This window comes from Corvus cornix, chromosome 1A, assembly GCF_000738735.6.
Source record: "Corvus cornix cornix isolate S_Up_H32 chromosome 1A, ASM73873v5, whole genome shotgun sequence".
In the NCBI taxonomy this organism is placed as follows: domain Eukaryota; kingdom Metazoa; phylum Chordata; class Aves; order Passeriformes; family Corvidae; genus Corvus; species Corvus cornix.
In genome coordinates, this window is record NC_047057.1 from 33,388,761 (window position 1) to 33,414,725 (window position 25,965).

General features: G+C 42.1%; 1 protein-coding gene across 1 annotated transcript in view; it reads left to right on the forward strand.

Moving 5' to 3' along the window:
- Positions 1-25,965, forward strand: part of HMGA2 (high mobility group AT-hook 2) — a 148,455-nt gene that overhangs the window by 98,458 nt on the left and 24,032 nt on the right. The gene's annotated exons all lie outside the window — the stretch shown is intronic.

Sequence of the window (25,965 nt, forward strand, 5' to 3'; positions counted from 1 at the left end):
TCCTCTCTGGAGTAGGCATTTTTCTCAGCTACAATGGCCCTTTGGCAAATTCCCTCTAATCATTGGATTTACCCTGGGCTCTGATAGGTGCCATTCATGAACTTGGTCTGCTGTTTGATGGGGCTGAAGCATTAATGGGGTCTTTTCATGATAAACAAAACAGAGTAACATTACTGGAGGAATCACAAAGCTGCTCTTGTAGGGCAGTGTGGTTCTTTCTCTCTCTGTTCTCTCTCTGTTCCACTCTGTTCTCCATTTTCCTTTCATTTTTTTTCCTTATCATTTCCTTGCTTTTATCAACATGCATTCTTTTTTGTCTCTGGGACCATTTTTAGTGGCAGATCTTCCCAGATCTCTTCACCTCAGGAGACAGTGGGCTAGCTCACTGCCTGTGCTTGGCCCCAGGAGGTACAATAAACCCATACAAACAGCTTTAGCAGTTTGGTGTTTTCTCCAAGAGTCTTATACACCTTCAGAGCAGAGACATGCGTAGGCCCTAAATCCCATCTTCACTCCTGTGGGTTTCATTCCTATCAATGGGTTTCACTTCTGTCAATGAATGACCAGTGTTTAAATGAGGGGAGGGAAAAGTTGTAGAAGGACTAACTTTTATATTGAAATAAAAGCCAAAGTTGCCTCTGCTTTTTAAGTCCATTTGTAATGGTGATTTTGTAGTCTTTTAGACAACATATGTGCAGGTTTTTCTCTTGTCACTTTTAAAATGACTAGAGAGTGCTACACTGTCCTAGTAATGGATATGTTGTAAAAAGCAACATACATGGAGGTGACACAACAGCTTATAAAAAATAAACTCAGCAACCAAAAATAAAGCAGAACTTCATCTCTGTTTTGAAGCCGTTTCTGCTCTGATTTGTGGGGTGATGCTACCCAATAAAATGTAAACAATATACTGCTCTTTCTACCACCTCCTTTCACTGAAATATCTCACATGATTTCTGATGAAGTATCACTCTTGGGCTTGGGTAAGCAGTATAGCTCCTTCTGAGAAAATAAAAATTGCAAGACTTTTCTTAAAATAATCCTTTCATTTTAAATTTCTGAGTTTGAAAAATGCTGCGTTTCTAACTGTCAGTTTTAAACCAAGTAATTTTCACATTCACCACTTTAATTTGTTAAATTATCTATGTTTAAAGCCAATAATGAATTGTTTGAGTGAACGTAAAGAGCTGGTTTTGTTTCAGAATTTACTGAAGTTGCCCAATCTTTTTTCAGAAAAAAGAATTTTTTTGCTGGAATCTTCTTCCCTAAAAGTAAAAGAGAGGGAATCAGACAGAAGGGAAATGACCTCATTTTCTTTCAAGTGCTGCACATGACTTCTCACACTTATATCCTGCTGAACAGCACTGTGTTTGGAAACTGTTGGAGGGAAAAGCTTTATGTACTGTATGTGAGGGAGCTTCTTAGATTTAGGTCAACAGGCTACATGTGAAGGCATTGCAGTCAGTATCTCCTCTTTTTGGTATCCTGGAGACCCTCCTGGTTTTTCAGATAAGAGCTTTAAAATTAAGCACTGATGGGATTGCTTAGGTTGAAGAAAACATATTTGCTGAAATTTGGCCTAGTTGTAGCTCATTTGGGAAATCTCCCTAAATCTTCCTTTGTTCCTCCCTCAGTCCGTCTGGTTATCCATATATCCATCTCCTTGCAAAACTGTCAGGGAAGGCAGGGCTTTTCTGATGTACTTGGGTGACAAGAAAGGCTGCCTGAGCTGAGAGTCACTGGAATGGAAAGCACCCATAGATCCAGCTGACAGCTCTGAAGGTAGAATGAAGGTGAATGAGAGTACGAGGTTGCATCTTTGACAGATTAAGGGAAAAACAGGCTGAGAATGACTATGGTGCTGTGCAAGATAACCAGGCTGGGTGGCCTGGACATGATGGACACCTGGTGGAACACCTGCCCCGGTCATGCCACAGCCAGGACCTGTTGGGTGTGTTTCACTAGTTTCCATGTGCTGTGTTTCCAAGGGGACCACACCTGTTAGTGTGTGCTTGTGGAAATTTGGCAGCTACAGAGAGTTGGGAGAGTACAGAAAGGACTCAAGGCACTGGCTTGACAAAAATTCAGTCTCCTCAACTGTAAGGAGACAGAAGATACGAATGACCTCAAGGCCCCACAGCCCCTCAGCTCTTCCATATCATCTTCCAAACCTGAAGTGCACGATGTTTTATTAACAGTTGCTATAACTATAAACACTTACTTGGCACCAGTCACTGTGGTATCCAAGGACCTTCGTGCATTTTAGTGTATTAATTAAACATATTACAGCATTTAATGCCCACGGTGGGAGATTCAGCTGCAGGCCATGGGAACTCGGAGTTGCAGGGTTTGAGTGGGACACATGATTAAAGGATGCATAATCATAATTCCAGTTGTGCACTGACAACTTTATTTTGTATTTTTTCTCTTTTTAAATTCACCTTCCAAACACTCATTGCCAAAAATACCGTAGGGATAATGAAATAATGAGACAGTAACTTTATGTTCAAAATTACATGTTTCATACCTCCTGAGAATAACTTGAATAGTATAGAAATTAGAGGCACCTTTAAATAATGGAGTCTTTTTTTCTCAAAGTCTATTGGTAAAAAATTAGGTTTGCTGTCCTCAAAGAACTAGTGCTGTAAAATGCCAATTGTGGTTTAATTGTGATTCAGTATGCTAATTCCGTGTGACAGTCTAAAGGTCTTTGAAGTCTAATTCTTGATTGTGTCTAATAATCTGGGGTTTTATACAGTTGAACTTTAACAAATAGGCCAGCAGCTAAACTGATGCAGGTAAATATAGTTATGAGGTCACAGTTAACAGTGATTGAAGGTGAAGTCCTTCTCATGTTCACTTGAAGACTAGAGTCATGAAGGGGTCACTCCAGAGGTCAGTTTCCAACAACAAGCTCACATTTTCTGCAGATCTATTTTCTATGTATTTGACCAAGAAAGGGTAAGAATAAGTCTCTGAAAACTGTGGTGACTCAAGTAAAATACTGTCCTTCCTATCAAATATAGGAAATATTGGCATGAGGAGGGGGAAGGCTGTGCCTCCTTAGGCCAGTTGGCCTCTTCGAGCTCATTGAAAAAAGGTAATGGACCTTTGCTGGATGAAGTGAACTAGCAGATGAGGGTCTGCTGAAGGTCTTCTCCATAGAAAAACTCTTGAGTGGTCTGATTCCTCCAGGTGAAAAAAACTTGAAGGAGAATATGTGCTCTGTGTGGGAGGTAAGATTTACATTGGGGAAAACCTGGCATTATAGAAAGAGCACAATGACAATTGTCTCCTTAGATCTCAGTGATGCTAAAGGGTTGAGGTCCTCTTCAAGGGAGGAACAGATGACAGCATACCTAAGCGCTTGTTTTGGACTTCATTCCAAGTTAAGAAAACAAAACATGTGCAACACTTATTTCCCCCCAAAAGGGTGTCCCTTACTCTCATTGCTTCCCTCCTGCCCACAGCTGCTGCACAGCTGGGCTGTGAGCAGCCCTGTCCCACCATTGCTGTGAGTTCACAGCAGCACCTCTCCTTTTCCTCTCAGTTGCAGAGGTGTAGCTCATGAGCAATACCAACTGAAGGTGAGATGTTCTCCTGAAGGTGTTCTCTCTGTGTTATACACAGGGCTGTGATTACAACCATAGCAAAATTTGAGATGCACTGGTGTGGGTTTCAGCTTGGGTAAAAGTTTACTAGAACTTATTTGTAATTTCTGGAATTTTTTTTTCTTCCAGAAACACTAAATTGTTGAATCAGAAATTCCTAAGACAAAAGGTCTATTTCAAGAAATTTCCCATCTCACTTAAAACCAATGGAATGAGAAAGTCCAGTTGATTAATTGTATTGATGTTTCTGTTTCATGAACCCTTTGTGTTTTATTTTTAAAGGACTTCTACTAAACTTTTCTTCCTCAGTCTTTGAAATACCAGTTGCCACATCAAGCGACTTCCACTTCTCTGATCCTTAGCCTGACAATTGTCAGATTGCAAGGCAAATTCACTTTGGTTTCATGTCAGTGGCACATCCTCTGTCTGGGTTATTCTGGAGGAACCAGAGCTGTAGCTGGAAAGCTCTTTGATATCATTGTAGTCTCTTTTAACTTCAGGAGCTGTCTTTTCAGCCCCAGCTGCTTGGCAGGCAAGCCAGTGTGGTGGCCAGAAAAGAGTCACGGTATTGCTAATATCATGGTGACTGTTGCAGATGTACCTTGTGCAAAAATCATGCAATTTGTCAAGTCCATTTTAGTCTTTAGAAGGAAACACAGTCTGAAAAGTTCTCACAAAGCAAGGAAAAATGTTCTTCTTGTGCTAAATTCTGCACAAATCTTCCAGAAAGATAGTATAGCTTCTTGTACAGTTATATTAACCTCATAAAACTGACAGGAGGTTCATTCTTCACTCCTGCCAAGGGGACCAAAACTTGGCTCCTCACCCTTTGTGTTTTCAGTTCCCATGTGCATCTGAGGTATACATGAAGAATGAAGGCAATTGATCATGGGAGCAGCTTGCTCAGGGGATGTGGTGAATTCTTCAAGACTTGCAGTCTTTAAATCACAGTTGGATGTTTTTCTAGAAGATATGCAATACTTCAACCTGAAATTATGATGTTGATGCAAGAATTGCTGGGCAAAGCTCTGTGACTTGTGCTGTGGAAAAGGTCAGAGTAGGTAATGGCAATGGTACTTTCTGGTCTTACTGGTGTCTGTTGGGTGTGCTTGGGGATTTATTAATTGCTTCGACATGTACACTGCCTCAGTTCAGTGTTTTATACAGTTTGGTGTTACCATTGTTACCAAAAATCAATAAAAATAAAAAACTCCTTAACACCAATGTAGTATTAGGAAGCAGGAATTCTTTATTTGGCCAGATGCACCTGGCAGCACCATGAAGACTGTTCACATTGCTGTAGCAGCAAAACTTCTCTGAAAGCAAAGCTTCTTCCTTTCCAGAGCTGCGTGCTAGCAAGAACTGATTGCCTAGGTACAGAGAAGGTGAGGTCAGTGAAGGAAGGAGGCCGAGTTGTCCTAGCTGGCCATTGCTGGTGGAGGACCCCACATAGTTAAGCTGTAGGAAAATGTCCCCACTGAGCTCCAGCTGTACTGGTGGAAGAGGTCACTGCCTTCGGCTGCTTGTCACAACCTCCCACCCGGAGATTAGTGACCTTGCCCAGCTGCAGCCAGGTGCTGTCTGTGAGCACTTCCTAATCTGCTCCAAGCAAAATCAGCTCGATTAGTTCAGTCAGTTTAAGTGGTTGATCGGAGCAAGCCTGGCCACTTTGGTCTGAAGTGGTGGGAAGATGTGCCACAATACATGCTGGTGGCAGAGTGGTGAGAGTGGCAGCTCTCACATTCTCAGCTGGAAGCAGTGCCATCCTGCAGGAAAAGGATGCGTGTCCTCAGATTCAAAGCTGGCTCTCACTTTCCCTCTCCACTGCTCACTTCCCACCTTGGAGACTGTCTCATCAGGAAGGGATGATAAGGCTTCTTTTATTACACGTCTAATTATCTCATAGCATGAGGTCTTTTGTTGCCATATTTGCACACGCTTGGTCCCTACCTGAATTCCACTGTTATTATCTGGACTGCGCCGCTACCAGACCAAGCCTGGGTTACAGGCACATCCTTTTGAGGAGGATTTGTTTTATTTACTCGTCTAGGAAACAGAAGTTCACATCCTGTGCATTGTACTGTCCTTGTTTTTCCTGCTCATTTCTGGTACTAGTCTGCCACTACTGCAAAAATCTGTTTAACTTTGTGAGCTCCTGGAAAGCAATAATTGCATTATTAGCTCTATCAAGTTATTGGTGAACATATAAAGCAGTGTCTTTTCATGAACCCCCATGCCTTGCAGCCTCAGTGTTTGCCAAGCAGCAGAGATGAAAGAGATTGCTGGGGCTGGCATAAGTACAGACTTGAGCCAAGAGTGGCCTCATTTAGTGCAAGTTTATTACCTGTGGAATTTAAAAAGGATGTTCACTGTAGCATGTCCGACAGGCAGGAAGCAAACTAAGGCTTGACTTTTAACTCTGGTTAATATCCAAATATTTTGTTTTACAGGAACTGCTAATTTTTGTTTAATCTTTTCAACAGCTACTGAGCCAAAGTCAGCTGTAGTCATAACTTCAGTAAAGAGGCTGAGGTCTTGTGTAGCCAGCCGGGATATTCTAGGTTTTAAAGGAGTGTAATCAGCTCAAATGAAGAGGCAGTCTGGTCTAGCATTGGTAGTTTCTGTTGATTTGAAGAAGATGCATCATTTTATAAATCCTATTGTTCTGTGGGAGGAATTTGAGGATGGCAGTCTTCGAGAACTGACAGCAGACAGTCCACACTGGTTTAATTTTTTTCTGAGCATAATGTTAGCTGGCATGTGATGAGATCAGAGTTCCTATTAGATGTTAGCTGAATTTATTACTCCTGCTGGTATCCTTTTGGTAGAAGTCCTGTCAATGTTTCTATTATAAACTTTGTCTATTAGTAATAAATCAGCTATAAAAATTCTGTCTAGATTGAAATGTAGTGAGCAAGTTCTCAGCTGAGATCCAAGAACATTTCTCTTCTCCCTAAATTTTGAAGGAAATTGTTTTGGCTATGGTTTCATTAGAATCAGATAAAAGGATTTGGGGCATATTTTACATTTCTTTCACTGAAACAGAAGCAAACATTTTATAGGCAATCATATTCTTTACTGTTTTTTTATATATAACAAAATTAAGGAATTAGACAGTAAAAAGACTTTGTGTACAATTTAACTGGCTTTCCACATGTGAAAATATGGCATAATTTCCCATCTCCTCAACAAGGGGATTCTGTTTTACAGCTGGCAATGAGGGTATAGGGATTGTTACTGTCCTGGCTTCATCTGGGAAGTTAATTAATGCAGTTAGTTTTATTCCTAGTAGTTGGTACAGTGCTGTCTTTTTCAATTTAGTATGAGAACAGTGTTGATAACACACTAGTGTTCTAGTTGTTTCTGAGCAGTGCCTACTTTAAGTCAAGGACTTTTCAGCTTTCCATGCTCTGCCAGTGAGGAGGTGCACAAGAAGCCAGAGGGAGCGTGGCCAGGACAGCTGACCCAAACTGGTCAAGCGGACCTTCCATACCACAGAACGTCTTGTTCAGTATGGGGAAACTTGTCTTGTTCAGGTGGGGGGAAACTGGACAAGCAGGGCTGATCACTGCTGGGGCACTGGCTGGGCACTGGTCAATGGGTGGTGAGAAATTGTATTGTGCATCACTTGTCTTTCTGGTAGGAGTTTATTTCTCTCTCCTTGTTGTACCCCTTTTCATTGCAATTATTATTATAACTTTATTATTTTTGTTATCGTTGTCATTGTTGTTAGTATTATTATTATTATTATAATATATCAATTATTAATCTCTTCCTGTCTCAACCCATGGGCTTTACCTTCTTTCTGATTCTCCTCTCCATTCCACTGGGATTAGGGTGTGTGACAGACTGGCTGTGTGGTACTTTATTTCTTACTGGAGTTAAACCACAACAGTTACACTCTGCAAGTAACATGTAGGCATCTACTTATTTTAAAAAAAATACATGTACAATACATTTTTAGATCATGGATTCACAAATCCAATGTCCTGCATATAGCAGCCAACACCAGAAAAGGATGCAAACAGTCTCCTAATAGATAGTCATTAACAAAGGAAGCCTGCAAGTCTGACTTACAGGCCTTTAATGCTTGTCAGATGCCTTGAAAAACAAGGATGAAGATGTCAAATGACACTAATCCACTTCTTCGTTTCTGTCCATTCTTCTTTAGTTTCTATAGCTACTTTGGATAATATGACGTAAATAAATGACCCACAAGTAGGATGATGCCCCCACAGACACCTCATACAGCCCCCACAGACCACTCTCTAGCTGTAGGGCGTTTGGGGGTTGCAGCAGTGACACAGTCTAAACCCTGGAGCACGGCAATGTACTGGTGCCCAGAATATTTGTGAGCAAATAAATCGATGGTTTAATATGAGGTAACCTCCTCTTCGCTTAGGTGATGAGAGGATAAAAGCAGGGCTGTCAGGGGTCCAAGTCAGTGAAGGGTCCATTCATGGACCTGCAGGCCATACTGAAAGTGTAAATGTGTAGGGATTGAGGTTTCAGGAGTGGAAGCACAGAGAGGTGAGCTGTTACAGCAGAGTATGAAACTTGGTTATCTTCTGACAAGGACTATTTCTGTTGAAATATTCTCATCAGAAAATAGTGTTTCAGGTGACAATTAAATTTTGAGCTGAAACTACCTGGTAACTTCAGAAGATATTTTCTTCATGGAAAAACCCAAAATGTAACATTTTATAGTCCATGCTGGGCTAACATATCAGTAATCAGTTTTCGTATGAAAAGGCGATGTTAGGTCTCCTTCAGTGAGAGGAAGTGTCTGTGGAAGTGTGTGTGGAGCAGGGCGAGGAGACAGAGGTGCATGTGCATTTTCCAGCTTGATTGAACAGCCCAAGACCTGAACCAAATCCAAACTATTCAGTGGTGTACCGAGATACAGCGCACTAACCCATTCACAAGTTTGAGATAGAGGGCAGGAAGGAGGTACTCACAGAGATACCATGCTCATGCGAACCTCGAAGGCCAACTGTTGAACTGGTGTAAATTGGTCTGGCTCCAGTGACCTGGAGCCATGCTAAGTATGCATTAGGGGGTCAGATGCATTCAAGCATGTCTTGCTTTGTTTGCGTTCATTCAGAAATTATGCCAGTATCCAAAACATGACATGAGCATAGATATTAGAATTTAAAAATAGAAATCTGGCTGATTTTGAATGTGCTGGGGGTTTTGTTTTTGGGTTTTTTTGTGTGCTAGTTATTTATGACACTGGAAAGTACAAATTAGCATGGATCCTAAGGAAGTGTTTGATCTAAAATAAGGAAAATTCCTTTAAAGGGGAATTGTTTAAGGGACTGATTGTTATTTATTTTATTAAGCACATAAGGGTTGTTTGGATTTGTGTTCTGCCTGTAATTCCTGTGTTTGGAACAGTGCTGGTGGGAAAATGGTACCAGCAATTTATGAAAGGTGATACTGTGTCAACAGATAGGCAATGTTAAAACATGTGACAGTAATCTTCCGTGGCATTCAGAGCATTCAGACCATATGCTTTAAAACATCAGTAAAATACATGTCAGAACCACTTCCTCTCCATGCCCCCTCCCCAGGATCACAGTGGGGGGACACTAAGGAGTGGAGCTGGGGGGCTGCTTTGCAGACCTCAGCACTGGGGTGCTCCCTAGAAAGGAAATGGGCTTGAGGAGGGTGGAGAGGAAACTGCCTTCTCCCAAATGAATGAATGAATGAAGTTCAGACTTGTGAGGAGGTGAATGGACAGGGCAGCAGCCGTGTGATGTTAGCAGGATCTGGTGGACTGGTGTGAGGTTTGCTCATGAATATATAGTTCCTGCTCTTTGGAGGGTTTTTTGCAGTGACCTCATGGAAATAAATGGTGGAAGCATGGCCATTGGCTGTTGTTTCTACTCCTGCTTTTCTGCACCATTCTGGTTTTCACCTATAGGTTGTAAGAGCCTTTTAGAAACACAGCATATCTTAGTGTATATAATTTGCAGAGGGAATAAATGCTAAAGAATGTTAGAGAAATCTTTTTGTCTTTGGAGACTAGCATTTGAGAAAGACTATTTTTCAACTCAGTTAAAGCTCATTGTCAAGACATCTCATCTCTACCTGCACTGCTGCTTCTGCTCAGTGAATGCAGGGGTTGCAAGCGCAAACTCAGGCCACAAAATTCAAGAGAATAATTTGGGATCCCCTACAACATACAGTCTGGGGGATTGTGGGAAACCCCCTTTGTTCCTCTCAGACTCAGTCTGGAAACTGAAAGTTCAGACAGGAGGAAGCACCTCAAACCACAAATAAACTCTTCTATCCATTTGAAGGTAATGGGCCAAAACCTGGTATTTTTACTCAGGCAGAACTCTCACTGAAGTCATTAGGCAGTTTTTCAGAGGAAGGGCAGAAGGTCTTGCCCTGGTGTTATATATTAGGACAAGCATTTGTGAACCTCCCACTGGCAGTTCTCATCTGCCCAAAAACCAGACTTCTTGGGCAGGGAGCAACAGTGGAGTCCTGTGTGGAGTCTATAAAATGGTTTACATTCTGTATTAATATTGATTTTGCAATCATAAAAGGAATATAAATGTTTTAAAATTAAACATTTTTCTGTTTAAATATTAAACATTGGCATTTCTCTTCTCCTGACTTTTAAATAAGCCCTGAAGGTGACTGTCAGCTGGTTTGCAGTCATTTCTTCTTCTAAAGAAGCTGCCTTCTAGGCAGCTTTTTAATAGCACAAAAGCTTCCAGGCAGGAGAGGGTACAAAATAGCTAATTGTATTCACAAGGGTTATTTTCAAATGTGCGTCACTGTTTACTCCTGTTGGGAGGTGTTCCTCACCTTTTGAACTTTCTGACTGGCAGCCCAGGTCATCCAAAGTGTCATGCAGATTGATATTTCTGAGTTCAGCACAGCATGGAGGGGAGTAACCCACTCAGGCCTCCTTGAAAGTTCAGTGACAGCTTCCTTAATTGAATAAGAGGTGACTCAGTGTTTTATGAGCATCTCTCAACACAGTAATAAGTTTTATCAGTATGAAGTTTTAAAAGACAGCCCTTGTACAAACAACCTCTGAGTCAGTGCCAGCTCACAGCTCACTTCTGCCAGCAGGACCTCACCATTGACACTGGCTGCTGAATCCAAATACGTGAGCAGGACTCCCTGGGAGGGGGACTTCCCAGTTGGTATGTGATAGTCCTCACATATGGAAAAGGAAATGGTGACTGTATGCCTCTTTGCATTTTTATCTTCTTGGGCAAGAGGAGCAAACCAATCTCATGTAAGTTTGAATAGCTTTGGAGCTGCTTGTGCCAGTGCCGCATCGGCAGCTTGGACCTGCTAGTGTAGCAGCAGCTTTCAGTCCTGCCCCTGCACCGCGAGACAGGAGCCTGGATTACCCCGGCATTGTGTAACACAGAGCTCCCCGGCAGCAGGATGGCTTGGCCATGACGCTGCAGCATGGGTGGGGCTCAGGGAAGTTGACTCAGGGAAGCTGGTGGTGAGTGCACTCCTCCTACCTACTCTGTGTCTCATCTGTGCCCTTCCGTGCAACCAGCCAAACAGAAAGTTTCCTTTCAATCAGCCAGTAATACTCACTGCCCTCCCTCAGCAGTCTCCAGTGCTGCTGCTTGAAATAGACCTACGTCATGAAACAGTGTCATCACACAAAAAATTGCTTCAAGGCATTCCTCCCAGAAGTGAATTCTCTGGCATATGTTTGGTCAGCCGAGAAGAAGCAAACTGTGCAAGAAAGTTCCCACAGTCACGCTTCCTCTTGAGCCATGGAGCAGGATTTGGACAGACCTCCACAAATAAAGCCATTTTTAGGGATATTTCCGCAGTTGCCTCATGCTGGCTGTTAGGTGTGTTTCTGGGTGGCAGGGCAATCGCCTTGGGAGAAGCGATGGGCAGTTGTGAGTAACCTTCTGTCACTTGACATTTCAAGCAGCACATGCTCCCTGTCATGTGCGTGATGGGATGCAATGTGCAGCCTCACTACCATGGCTCTGGCTCTTCAAAGTAGGTGCTGCTGTGCTCTGCTGGGCATGGCTCTTCCCCACCCAATGTAAGCTTGGGAGGAGAAAACAAAACAGTCAAACATAAGTTTGATGTGGTGGGAAGAAGACTACTAGAGCTGAATGTACTCCATATTGTGTAGAAATGCATCAGAACTATGTAGGATTGCAGCTTCCCTCTTAACAGGTCTCCTCCTTCGTGCCCAACCTCATGGCTGTGCTGAGAATGCTAAGGGAATACAATTGCTGGGGTTTGAATTGGTGGTCATCTCAAAATGCCTGTCTGGGGGAAAAAGTGCTGAGAGGCTGAAGTTTTTTGGGGATGCTTCCTACAGCTGTTGTAAAGGTGGCAAGGCTTGCAAGCATCTAACTGAGGACCACTTTCCTTCGCCAGCTGATGGTCCCAAAATACCACATTCTCACACCCAATGAATAAAAGGGTGGATGGGAGACTTCAAACTCCCTGCAGAAACCATGCTCAAGCATCCTGTATCCCTTCAGAGGAATAAATCCTCTGGCTGCATCTGCCACCCCATTCTTAGTGCTATTTGCAGAGGAGGGAAAGATGCACTCAGGCAGCAGCCCTGCTTCAAAGGACGGCTGGCAAAGCAGGAGTAGACTGATGAAACAGCTGAATTGCTCTCATACTCCAGAGGAGGTGACAGGGAGAGCTGCCTGCGAGACACACATCTTTCAGCTGTGAGTTGTTTGTCTTCTCACTCTTGATTGTTAATGACCATGAAAAGCTAGTGGGAGGCCAGCCAGGACACCCGTTCTCTCTCTTGCTTTCAGGGATCCAAAGACTTTGGGATAATGAAATCAATGTTAGGTTGTCAGTTCAAAATAATAACACTTTACAAAGTGGAAATGCAAATTTCCTGCAATATCCCTGAATAGCAGGTGGTATTTCCTGAGCTATTGTTTCTGACCTACAGGGGAATTGATATTATGAACTGACTGAGGAAAATGATTATGGTATCAAGCTCCAGCCATTAAAATAAAACAATGAGAGCATAGTGAACTAAATAAAGGGAACAAGCAAAAGAAGGCTTGGATTTTGTATGTTCGTTGCTGATTTTCCTAATGCTGTAGGCACTGAGTGTGGTTAAGATGCAGAAATCCTCTTTTTACAGAATAGGCAGCAGCAGAGTGGAAATAGGAGAAAATGTTTAAATTCAATTGCTTCTAAGGGCATAAGCAAATAGTATGTAATCATTCATAGCATTAATATTATTAAAGAAGTAAAAAATAGCTGAGTGATGAATTAACTAACACTTTTAAGTCCAGCGAGGCAGACAGGTGTTCACTCGAGCTTCTAAAATGAGATCTGGAGAAAACATGCCTGTGTTTCTGCTAACTAGATTTTTCTTTGAAAATAGGACAATCTGTTACTGCCAGTCAAAACTCACAATTCGGTTTCTGATTTCATATAAAGGAGACAAGATATTAGGTTTGCTGGTCTACACTTCATGTAGTGTCATTTGTATCTCATTTGAGTGAAATCCATTTTATATGATCTTACATATGTAATGTTGTTTCCTCAAGTGTGTTCAAAACCAGCACCTACCTAAAGCAAAGACTGATAACTGATTTAAATTGATTCTGAACATGCATTGCAGCATAGTCATACATTATATATAACTTTATAGCTGAATGACATAAATATTGGCTCACGCTGTAGAACCTCCAACATTTTTTTTTTTTTACTGCCACAGTCCTGCACTCTCCTGCATGGAGCTACCTACTCATGCTACCAGCACAATGGATTTAAGCCGGGTCCAATTCTCTTAAGATTGCTCAAACAAATTTGAGATTTCTAGTTTTGTGCATGTGGTCTTAGTGGATTTTGTGTCAACTTCTTCAGTTTTTTCTTGCTCATAACTTACTGTTTGATTTCTCTGGAACTCCTTTGTGGATGTTTCTGCAGAACAGAAGCAGTGTGCTGTTTTGTCTGTACACCAGTGATGTGAATGGGGTTGTATGTGTCCTCTGAGCTATCAGATTATACAGGCTAACTGAGAAACAAAGTAAATACCTTCAGGGATCCCTAGCTGCTGTGCTGGGATGCTCTTTTATTTCTGATTCACTTAGAAAGAATGATTTTGTATGGTACTCAAGAAAGTTGCTGTTGGAGGTGCTGCTTTTCAGATGAGATGTAAAATCAAGGCCCTGACCACTTGTGGTCATCAGAGTCCCCATGGCACTGGGGTTTTGATCCTGGTGTACTAGCCAAAGTCCAGTTTGGATAATTACATCCTACCTTCCCTGCCAGGTACACTGAATATGCTACTCATCACCTCATACAGTCTGAACTGTATGTAACACTGTCTTGTGCTGTTAAATGTGCTGCCAGACCTCATCCCAGAAATGGCTCCTTTGCAGAGCAGAGTGAAACAGATCCCTTTATAATGTTCTTATGAGACTCCAAGTGTGCAAATCACTTTAGGATCTGGAGAGATGAAAAGGATACTCAGATATAAAATTACATATTCAAATATTGTGATTGCTTTTAGTTGTCTATTCCTAAGCTTTTGATAGGAAAGTGCATGTTGAATTGAGTAGTATTGGTATGACCTATCACACAGGACTCACTGACCGATAATGAGTTCATTTCCATTTCTAAAGGAACACTGAGGGTTAAGGAAAATATTCTTGAGGAAAAGAAAACCAAAAGAAATCCACCTGAGTGGTACCACTGAGAAGATACACAAACATGGTCGTCCTGGTGGTGTCCAGGCACTTCCCACGTTTTTTCACTTGAAGTTTGCCATTGTCTACTATTCACTAATAGATCAGGTTCAGATTGTGATTATTTCTATAGTCTTCAGTCTCCTTGTCTATATTTGTCTTAGTACAGGATGCTATTCAGGGAATGTATTAGACATTTTGCTCATAAAGTCTCTGTGGTTCCTTGGCATCTAATCTTCGAGGAACATAACACCTACACACTAAAGACTCCCAGGACCTTGGCAGCCCTGTAGCTGGAGTGTATCGTGGTTGAGACAAGCAGAGGAAAAGGGCACTCCCAGGTATTACTGGCCAGTGCTATAAGTCACTGTGAAAAATTTTAACTGGACTAACTGTTTTCTGGGGGAGGGTAGGTTAATCTAAAGATCCTAAATCTAGGCTGGATCTTCCAAAATTCTCAACAGTGCAGAATTATCCTGCATTCTCTTTTCTGAAGGCCCTTTTCACTGTGCCATACCTTCAAGGATGTGTAGATTCTGCTCTTCATCAGACATCTGATCTGATGTCTGTCGGTTGGTCCAAACAGACATCATCATGTCATGGGATGAGCATGGATGTGAAAGATTTGTCATCATGTATTAAGTCATGGTTAGTGTTGAGCCTGAAGCCCTCTAGTACCTCTGTAAGGGACCATTCAACCAATCCCAGCCCAAGACCTGAGTCCATCACACTTAGGAGTAAGAAGAGGGAGGACTCATGCTTCTAAGAGCCATATGGAACTTACTTATTGGAAGGGTTGCCTCTGAGGTACAGAATGTTTATTAATAATATCCCATTGTGGAGATCTCATGAGAGTTCTGGCTTTCTTGTCAGTCAGGAAGCTGTCTGAAACTGTGCTGATGCATCTGGAAGACTCATGATATCATCTGTTTTGGGCTTGCAAACCAGTTTAAAGTCAGCAAAGCATTGTCTTTTCAATAGAGAGCAAAAAAAAAAGAAAATAAAACCCCGCAGTATTTGCTAAGTAAAATAGAGCTAGACTATGTCACTTTCATGAGCTATGTATTTGCTTATCTGTGAAAGAAAAAACCGTAATAGAGGAAAATTCTACAGTGCAGAATGAGGAAAATAACCACAAATTGCCAAGGGCACGTGTCAGCAAGGGCAGGCAGAAATTAAAGTGGAAAAATGTGGCTGAAAAGGCCACACATTTATTATGTAAATGCATCTAAATTAGCCCCAAAGGCAGACATTCCTGAGAGGTGATGAAAGGCAAAGTGGCATGGGCAACTCCTTATCCCATCACTGTCTCCCACCCTTTTTAAGTGCTCATACTATAAACAGTGAATGTCCTGGCTGTCCTGTTGCCAGTGCATCCAGCCAAAAAGCTGAAGCAGACCCTCTCCTGCACGGATGGCTGTGCGGAGAGATGGCTGGAGTTCTTCAGGAAGAGCACATCCTCCTGTGGATCCTGCTGTCATCAGCCTTGCGGGTGGGGTGAAATCCTCCACTCCCCAGGGCAGTACAGCTCCAGGACCTTTGTATTTCTGCTGTCCTTTTTTGTGATCTGAGAAGACGAAGCACTACCATAAAGCCTACAAAAATGCATCTGATCCTAAAATCTGAAAAACCCACTGGTACCTAAAAAGATTTCTTTCTAACCAAACTTCCCAATTGCTCTCTTTAAAAATGCCACAGAACCCTCAAAGTATGTCAGTAACGCACACACTTTCAGAGCATGGAAAAAGCCAAAAGTATGACAACAATACAGCCACCTTGTGAGCTTGGTGGAGGAATAGAAATATGAACAATGTGTTTCTGTTTTTTCTCTCAGTTCCTTGCACATAAATGTCAGTGCAGAGACCTTGTTCCCATTTGTGTGTAAACAGGGAAAGTGGTATGTGTTGGTCCCACTCTTTCCTGACATCTCTCCTTGCCGCTTTCATTCCTCCATCCCATCCCTTTGCATCTTTCCCACTATGCAACCCAACCAAAACTTCCCAGCACTGTTCCAGTGCTGTTACTAGCCAAAGATTTCCAGAAGCTCCTAGGTTTACACATGATGATACAAGCAATACTGTTGTTTCCTCACTCCTCCTCCAACTGTTGTCCTTCCTTAGCTGGTGACCTCTTTGCTGGCCATGGGGATGGCCTGGGAGAGCAGTGAGCTCACAGCAGCTCTGGTGTCCATGGGGTTTGCCTTAAGGCACACTGTTGTGTTCCCAGGGTCCTTTCTCAAGAGAAAGTCTTGCTTGTGATTGGGCAGTCACACCCATGGAATGTGGGGATATTTAGATGCCTGGGAGCAGCAGGAGGACCTTGCTTCACACCATCACCCTTACCTGTCAATATCTAGCGTCTCAGAGTATCCTTGGCCACATCGCTGCCAATACTAGAATGATTTTGCAGCTGCTGGTAAGTGATCTGGTGTTGATATAATACCTGATCTCACCAAGGTGGATTATGTTCAGCTGCAAAACAAGCTTCTATCTACCCAGTGCACCTAATTCCCAGAAAGGGTATGCCTGTCTGTGCCAATTACAGCAGCATTTGGAGGCCAGCTCTCCTCCTTCTTTCATCCAGCAAGCTGCTTTCACTTCTGCTGCCAGGACCACCTAGCCACGGATACTACCAACTGGTATATTTTTGGCATGTCCCAAACCACACAGGTTCCAAGCACAATAAAATGTAACTAATTGGAAGATGGAAGCATTTAGCTCTTTTGGTAGACTAAACTAAGGACACAATTTAGCCAAGGACAGGATTTAGCTGTGTTTTTGGCAGCACAAAAAATTAGGTTTTGTCACTTCAGCAACAGAAGCAACAAAATACAGCTGAGTTTTCAGGAACTGAGGATCAATATCCATCAGTCCTATTCTCTGAAATGACCTGCATTTGCTAAAATGTTCACAAGCCCTCCCTAGCATCCCTAACATTTGAAAGCAGGCTGCTTTCCAAGTGGCGGATGGAGCTCTGGGAGCAAGGAAACCGCGTTAAACTTTACAAGGGAGTGGGGCTGTAGTAGGGTGCTCCAGGCGCTGCATTCTTGATGTGGTGTCAGGTTTCAGTACTATTATGAAAAAATCTGCAGGGGATTTGCAGGCATACCTTACACACATACCTTTGATGTTCACGTTGTTAGATCCAAGCAACAAATAGGATCTTTAGGTCACATGTAGCTTCTAAAAGACTATTAAATAACTATAGCTAGACAGTCTGGTAATTGTCCTACAAAATTACAGTCAAATTCTTCTCTCCTAGACTGGGTTAAATTCAGAGTCTGTCGAGGGATGTAAATAGAACAACTCCAACTTTACACCAGGATTACAAAGAGCAGAATCTCTTTCTTCCTCCCTCTCTTCCCCTCTTTTCTTTCTCTTTCAGACCAAGGGAAGCATGTGTACTCAGACGCTATTCATATTTCTGCTGCTGTTAAGAGGCTGACAACAGGATATTGACAATAGGATAGATGTTGACTTCCCAATCTTTTATTAAATGGGTTCTAGCTAGATAAAAAAGAAAAGCTGTTTGCTACTGTCTTTTAAAATGCACTACTGTGTTGCATGGATTTCACAATGATGCATGTGATGAAATTGCTGTTAACGAGTAAAATCACACCAGAAATGCAATGGAGCCATGGGGGGTTTTTCTGCTTTGCAAGAAGGACCTAGAAATCATGCCTTTGGACATAATGAATGCAATTTCCATTTAAAAATGAGAATATGAACTGAGTTCAGTATTTAACACACCACACACCAGAATGATCCCAAAATATATCAAGCCAGGAAGTGGATTAATTGCAACAGCTCGCCACCAAGCCCCTGGTATATTTCAAGTACATGGAAAATGTATTTCTATTTTGGACACTGACTTCTTTATGAAACTATGCCAGAATGTCAGCAGTCTCTGCTTGGACTCTGACAGACACTCTCAGCAGCATCAGTGTCCTGGAGGCAGTAATAATTATCAAATCTATTCGATAGACAGACAGCTATCAGACATCTGTATATTCCAGACATACAAAAACATCCCCAGCCAACCACGTGGCTACCAATGGATCTGCTCAGACAAAGAAGTTCAAGAGAAATGCCTCAGGCCAGATCCTCAGCTGCAGAAAATCAGCCAGGCACAGTCGATTTGCCTTCCTTGCCCTGTGTGCTTTTTCTTTGGAGGAAAACCCTGCCCAGCCATCGCAGGGCAATGGGAGGTCAGGGAGACAATGGGTTGGATGGGAAGGGGAAGCTCCTGCGGGAGCTGAGGGCTGTGCCTGGGGCTGACCACATAAGTTCTGTACAAGATGCTCTGTATCCCTGAAGGAGTAGAAATGGCTGTGCAGAAATGGCTGTGCAAAAATGGCTGCCTAAGATCCCTTGTATCCTTACCCCAGTTTGTGCGGATGAGGGGGCAGATAGCTCTTGCTACCAGTACCTAGTGCTGTGTCTGTGCTCAGTGAGCTGAACAGTGCCTGAACACGGAGAGCCTCAAGCACTGCCCTACAGTTGTCTGTGCTGTGCAGCTGGGAGCTTTCTTTCCTTCACCATCTTCTGCCACGCAACAGATGTTATTAAGGAAGTAGCACTACACAGGGCTCTTCCTTCTAGGCAGTCTGGAGGAAAGGTGGTATAGCTACAAGCCATGCAGAGGTCCTGGACTGGATTGTTTTCTCCTGTTGGTGAAGTATTAAGGTTTTCTAGGCAAATCACAGTCTCCTGCACCTGCCTTCCCATAGTGCCCACTCTTACGCTGTCCTCCTCTGGCTGAGATGTGTCTCACTAAAGCAAGAAGTGCAAATCTCTGGAGGCAGCAGCTCTTGTAGTATGCAGCTAAACTGAAGAGACATGCCACAGGCTGCCACTGGGAAATATCCAAAGGAGGTCACAGGCTGCTCAGCTCGAGCTCATTACCTTCAAGGTAGCTTGAATGGCTGCCTTTCCAGAGTGGTAAAAGGACAAGGGAAGTGCATTCTGTATTTTCATCAGTATCCTCTTTCTTAAGAAGGACAGGTTGGGGCTGTGCATAGCCATTTGCACCATCACCTTGGTGCGGGTGTATAGCCGGGGACAGAGTTACCACCTGATACTGCTGGGACACTGCTGTAATCCCAGGGCTGCCCAGCAGAGCGGTTTACCCTTTGTTTTCCATCACTGCCACTTCAGATCTTTTTCCATTCCTGCTTCTAGGCTTGGACCTGTTGTTGGCAGAAGCTTTCATAGGCCTGAAAATTAATTTGATTTTTGATTTGTATCTATTTGATTAATTTGATTTTTTGTTTGTATCTAAGCCTATATTGTGGAAAATGGGCTGCACGTATTTCAGGTTTCTAAATGACACAAGGACACTTTACTGAGTGAGTTGATGTCTTTGTGACCTTAAAATTGAGACGAGTGAACATCAGAGGCCATAAAGAGAAGTGTTATCTGACTATAGTTACATTTTGAGCAAAACCACTGAAGTTCAGAGTTCAGCTTCCAAACAGCAGTGGATTTTGCAGCAGATTGGCTTGTATGGGACTTCCCTATGCTATTTACTCTGTTACTTCACTGGAAATCAGTGCAAAGGTTGAGAGGATTTGGGAGCTCCTGGCAGTCAGGTCCAGAGACGAGTCCACTGCTGACAGTCCTGCAGCTCTGATCAGCTCCATGCACTGGTTCCGCTGGGAATGACCTCTGCAGCAGAAACTGCCCTGGATTTTCAGTCCGTATGGTGGGAGGTGCCTGAGCAAGAAGAGAGAGAAGACTCTAAAACCAAAGTTGGAACCAGACTGTAATGTGATACAGTGCTTTCCACCTCTAGGTCATCAATTCAAATCTAGCCTGCTTACCAATGACCAAAAATCATTTCCACGCCGGCCAAGAGAAATGCATGGTGAACACAGGAGTTGCTGTATCCAAACAGACAAGATAGTCTGGAGATAAACAGTTGCACAATAGTTATTTGTCTGGACAGGTATGCAAGGTATAAAGCTAAATAATTTCTGATCAGTTTATCCCTGAATAATGAGGGCTTGGTTTCTTTGCAAATAACTTATAATTTATTTCTGTCTACTAAAATATAAGGTTTTTTCTTTACACTATAGCTAAGAATGACTGAAACCTCCCCTCTGGCTTTCTCAATAGTCTGTCTGTGTAGGGAGTTATAAATAGACAGACACATATGACGTTTGCCAGACAAAAGAGCCAGCTTATGTTTCCTTAGGTGTATATCAAGGAAACCTCAATGGTGAACTGTGTGCTAGAATTATTCTGAAAGACAGAAAATACTTTTTAATAGTTTAGCAGAAAAATGCACAGGGTGCCAAACTAAACTTAAGCAAAATGCATGAGGAAAGCTTATCAAGTGCGTGACGGATGATAATGAAGTAACAGGGAAACCCCACAGAGCAGCAGTGGCTCTGAAGAAGAGCAGTCAGCAACAGCAGATCCTTCTGCTGACAAGCTGTATTGATTTTAGATGAGAGCACCAATTTAAACTTTGCTTATTGTACTGAAACACAGATACAAGGCCCATTAAATGGGTATTTCATAAGCTGCACTGCCCTAAATATTTTATGGAAATGTAACCAATACTGTCTGAAACATTATAAAAATTAATAACCTACTACGCATCTATCCAGAACACTGAACTAACTGCTACTGTGCTTTGAATTTTGATTATATCCTTGATAAACTCACTGGAATATTGTTATGCTTGAACTAACAGTTCAGCTAGCAGATGAATAAAAATTATGGGTTTTCCCTTCCTGTTCTAACCATTAAATTTGTACTTGTCAAGATCAGTAATTGTGGGAGCAAGGTTGGGTCAAAGCAACAGAGAAATAATGGATTATGTGAGCATAAAAGAAAACAGAATCTGATTTTTAAATACATTTCTTTCACTGTTTTATTCCCTTCAGAACATAAAACCATTCCAAATGAAGCAGCTTACAGATATTTTGTAGTGAGGGTAGCTTTCTGTAAACAAAATATATGAAATCCTAACCCTGATGAAGTCAGTTTCTTTACTTCCATTGGATATATACATACCTAACTGGATATATGTGCCACTGCCTGAATTTTAAGACTACCGAAAGAGTAATTTGAAGCAGTGTGCTTTGAATTTGCCAAACTGAATATAAAATTTTTGTGCCAGTCAAATAACTATTAAAAGTCACTTTGTGTACTTGGAAAATGCTGATGCTCTCTGCTCTCCCCAGCAAGTGGAATAGAAATACTCTGCAGCTTCTGACATGTTGCAGACTTTTCCAGCATCAGTCAGGGAAAGTCAGTTTAAAAGCTAATAAATATTTTTGCAATGATCTGACTTTGTATTAAAAACTCAGAGGAGTGCCAAGTAGGATAGAAAATAAAGAATAGTTTCACAGATTTTGCCAGAATTCTCCACAGATTACTATTAGCCTATTTTATGAGACTGCACAGAGAACTGTGAAATCTCCTTTGAACTCTAAGGGCCAGATGGTTTTGCTGTTAGATTCTAATGACCCACAGCAGTGTGCATACACAGACACCACGGTTGCCAGTTGACTGCAAACATGTGATGGAGGCAGGAGAAATCATGACCTGTGCTTCCAAAACACAAGCCCCCTCACTACTGATGGGATATAAAAGCAGTTCTGCTACTGTCTTGACTTGAATTATTACTAAAGCAAACCATGAGCGTACCTGGACCTGAGGAGTGAATGGCAGGCACATTGTCCCATGCAATTTCAGAAAGATTTCTGCTGATGATCAGGAAGCTGCAACTGGTTTTTGCTGGAAGGTGAGGGTTTCCTGGCAGGCTGTGTGGGCTGCTGGTCCCAGCACTGTATAATTCTGTGCTGAAAGAGGGAGAGAAAGGCTGGACTCAAACCAATTAAAGCTGTAGGGCAGAATGGTAGTTACTCTGCTGTCATATGGAACTGCTTGTAGGACATGATTTATTTTGGATTATATTGGTTTCGACTGGTATAATATGAACTTCCTGATTTTTCAAGGCTATGTAGACAAAAAGACTAAATATGGTTTTACTCATCTTTTAATTTAGAACTACAAGTGTTTGGATGACCTATGAAATTATTTTAATGATCTCTGCACAACACTGAGCTGTCAGCACTATAAATGTCATCCTAACTGGGTATTAGTTTCCATCATGGTCATTTAGTCTCACCAGCAGAGCTACCTCCATGCAAATCTCTTATCTGTGTCAAGCTGTTGGAAAAAAACAAAGAGTCACTGTTGCCAAGACGCATCAGTCAGACATCTTCATAATACTCAGTTTGAAGAGGAAGGCATGAACACAAAATCTAAGAGCACTGTGCGTGTGCAGCTTGCCCTTGGAGCTTTAGGATTAGCAGTCAGGGGATGATTTGCATTCAAACCAATGCTTTTATTTCTGATCATTAAAAATGTGTTCCAGCATTGCTCATACTAGTTGACATAGACTTACCCTTATCCTTCCATTTTCCTTCCTTAGCTTTATAACACTAGGAAAAGTCACAGGGCAAGAAGGACTCCTGGGAATGAGAAGTGTGACAAATTGAATTTGATACAACTTTAGGCTGCTGGTACAAGATGAGTATGAACTCATCACATGAGGCTGCTCTTTTGTTCTCATATAAAAAGCGAAGAAATTGTTTGACCAGTATAAGCTGTAAGGATACATGTAAGATATTGACATAAAGTAAAGTAACAGAATTTGAAAATAAAAAACCAAAATGAGGGATGTGTGACAGAGGAGGAGTGGAAGAAATGTAGAAGATAAACAGTTGGGCTTTGAACATTCTAAACTTAGAGCAAAGATAAAACCATCAAAACTTTGTGCACTCAACTTTTCAGGCATTTTGTGGGTTTTTCCTTTTCAAAGTTAGGAATATTATCCTCAAGTTTTAAATTATTATCTTTTGCCTTAGCTCACATACTTAATATTTTAAGCATGGCAGAAGAAATACTGCTGCATTTTGGATTTTTTTCTTGTTTGATAGACATTTAAATGACCTGGTCATAGGATTTTTCCAACACTGTCACTTGTTCTTTCTGTCTCATATATATATTTTAAAAAGATACCTGATGTTGGCTTGTACTTGCATATGATGTAAAAAACCCTGAAGTTTGCTTTTGAGTGTATGGAACGTCAATAGCTGTTTTTCAAACTTAGGATAAAAATGAAATGTGAAAGGGCTGTATTGCACAAAGCTCCTCTTAAGATCACTGGCATAAGTGAAAGAGCCTCTGACAGAGTAGAAGTTCTGCCATCTTACTCTGCAGGCTCCTGGCAGGGACAATACGTAACAGTTCAGAGCTCTCATTTCTTGCTTACAACTTTATTTTTCTCCAGAGCACCTATTTAAAGTCTCTTGTCCATGGCTATTTTATAGTTCCAGTCTTTTCCGTAACCAAGGCAGATTCTCTTTCTTTCCAGTTAATTGAACATGCAGATGCAACACTTGTGAACCAGAAGTGTCACTTTCAAAGCCCCGAAAAGATCTCTTAGCTCAGTGAACACGAAGTTGAAGCATTAGTATCTATAGTGTGTCAAAATGGTTCCAAAGGCATCACAACCACAACAGTTAAAGAAATTAAAGGGATGCTTGGGAAATTTCTTGTTATTCCTGAACACCTCAGTTCTTCTGTTCAGGGTGAGCTAAGTGAGCAGACACTACAGTCCTCACAGGACTGGACCTTACTGTATTTATATGTCCAGCCACCTTTCCCACTCAGCCAGGCTGAAGCAGGAAAAGCAATGCCTTTGAAAATTGGCACTTGCAGTGATTCAAGTGATTCAGCTGCCACAAGCTGGAGCCCTTGATGTGATGTGAGTGGGCACAGCTCCCAGCGTGTCAGTGGTGTGTGCCACTAATACTGGCTGAGGAACTGAGCCCTGCTTCTGGGCTTGCATAGCTGATCTTCTTCCATTTAAGGGAGAAAGCATAACATATGCTGAACTCCAGATCCCAAGTCCAGTGGAAACCCAGCCGGCAGTAAGCAAGCACTGCCAAGGAGCTCTCGACATGAAGCACTACGATAGCAAAGGTCTTGAATGACTAAAATTCTTGAAAGCCTTGGTCAGTATCAGAGACAATTTCCAACTGGGCAAAGTACAATATTTTCCCTCTGCTTTTTATGAATGGTTGGATAGGGTTGTGCTGGAGTCAAGTCCCCTGTGGAAGCCATTCATAAAAATAACAAAACAAAACAAACACACACACAAAAACTTTCTAGGTCCAGTCCAGAGCCACTGGGTGCCAGAGGCTGGGAAAACATGCTGGCAGCTCAAGCCCCAGCTATCACTGAAAGTATTCAAGGGGCTTTTTGGTGGTCTGAAAAGTATGAACTGTTATGTAGAACGGCAGCTGGTAGAATTACTGTGACACATATTAGGCAGAAAGCCAGAGCTGGCCTTGTTTCAGACATTGTCTTTCCTCTCATTGAAGTGTCAGGACCTAATTCACGGGAAATTTGGTGAGTTGGCAGCTCTTTCAGAAGATTTCATTGAGCTATAGTGAGTGAGAGTCACATGAACATAGAGTGCACAGCCAAAAATATATGAGGATTTCTGAGCTGGAGAAAACAGTCAGCCTTTAAAAAGTCTGTGGATTTCATGTGGTTTGGGAGTAAACACATGTACAGGTGTAATCAACAGGCAAAAAAAAGAAAATAAAGTGAAAAAACACTATTGGAAGATTACAGAAGAGCTCAATGAGTTCTGTAATTATGAGAGATTCCTTTGAAAGAAATCATTCCTTTGTCCAAGGGCAGAAAATGTCCATTAATGAGTTCAGGGCCTGCAGTCCACCTGGAGAAGGCATCAATAAAATATGTGCCTTAATAATAGCTTCTCCATTGCAACGGAATTTAATGGAAAAGGAAAGGGTCCACCCTGAAGTTTAAAGACAGACCCAGTCATCACATAGTTTTTTCTCTCATATTTATTTGAGAGCAGAACTTGGAGCCTGTTACATACGAAAATATAAGAGCAGTAGGATTCTGCTGAGTTAGAAAAAGACTGAAATAAACAAAGCATCTCTTGTTAAAATGGGACGCTTGTGGTGGGCAGTCTGAATTGAATCAGTTACATTTAATTTACATTTTTATTGATCCTTCCCACTGAAATATTGCTCTGGAAGGCCAGTTACACTAAACTGCTTATTCAGAAATATTCCAGTTATTTCCTACTGGACTGTCATGAAAATTAGGTTTTTGGCCATGCAGAGGGATGGCATGTTGGCTTCTGCCCAAGCAAGGCACTAAAATCATGGCTGGGATTAGGAAAATGCAGGAAGGAAGGGCAGGAAGAAAGTCATTGGGTGCAATTCATATACTTTGAAAACAGAAAATCTGGGGGAGGGGGCAGGCAGCAACTTTGTCCCAATGAAGTAAGAAAAGCCTTTTTGTCTTCTCTGTGTCAGGATTTCATCATTTATCTGTGGTCTTATTGTTCTGTGCTGCTCCTAGCACCCACAAGGGTCATCACATCATCTGGGCAGTGGTGGTGTATTTTAAGTACATCTGTATTTGTTCCTTAATTGGTACTCCTTTTCTCCCAGGTGGGGATGACCTTGGTGGGTCTCCTGACTCATGTGAGGACTGTGTTTCCCAGTCCTGGGTGTGAGCAGCCAGGAGGGAGACTTGCTGAGAATCCACAGCTGTGCCACCAGGTCCTGCATAGGCAGGTGGACACCCCCAACCCGGCCAATG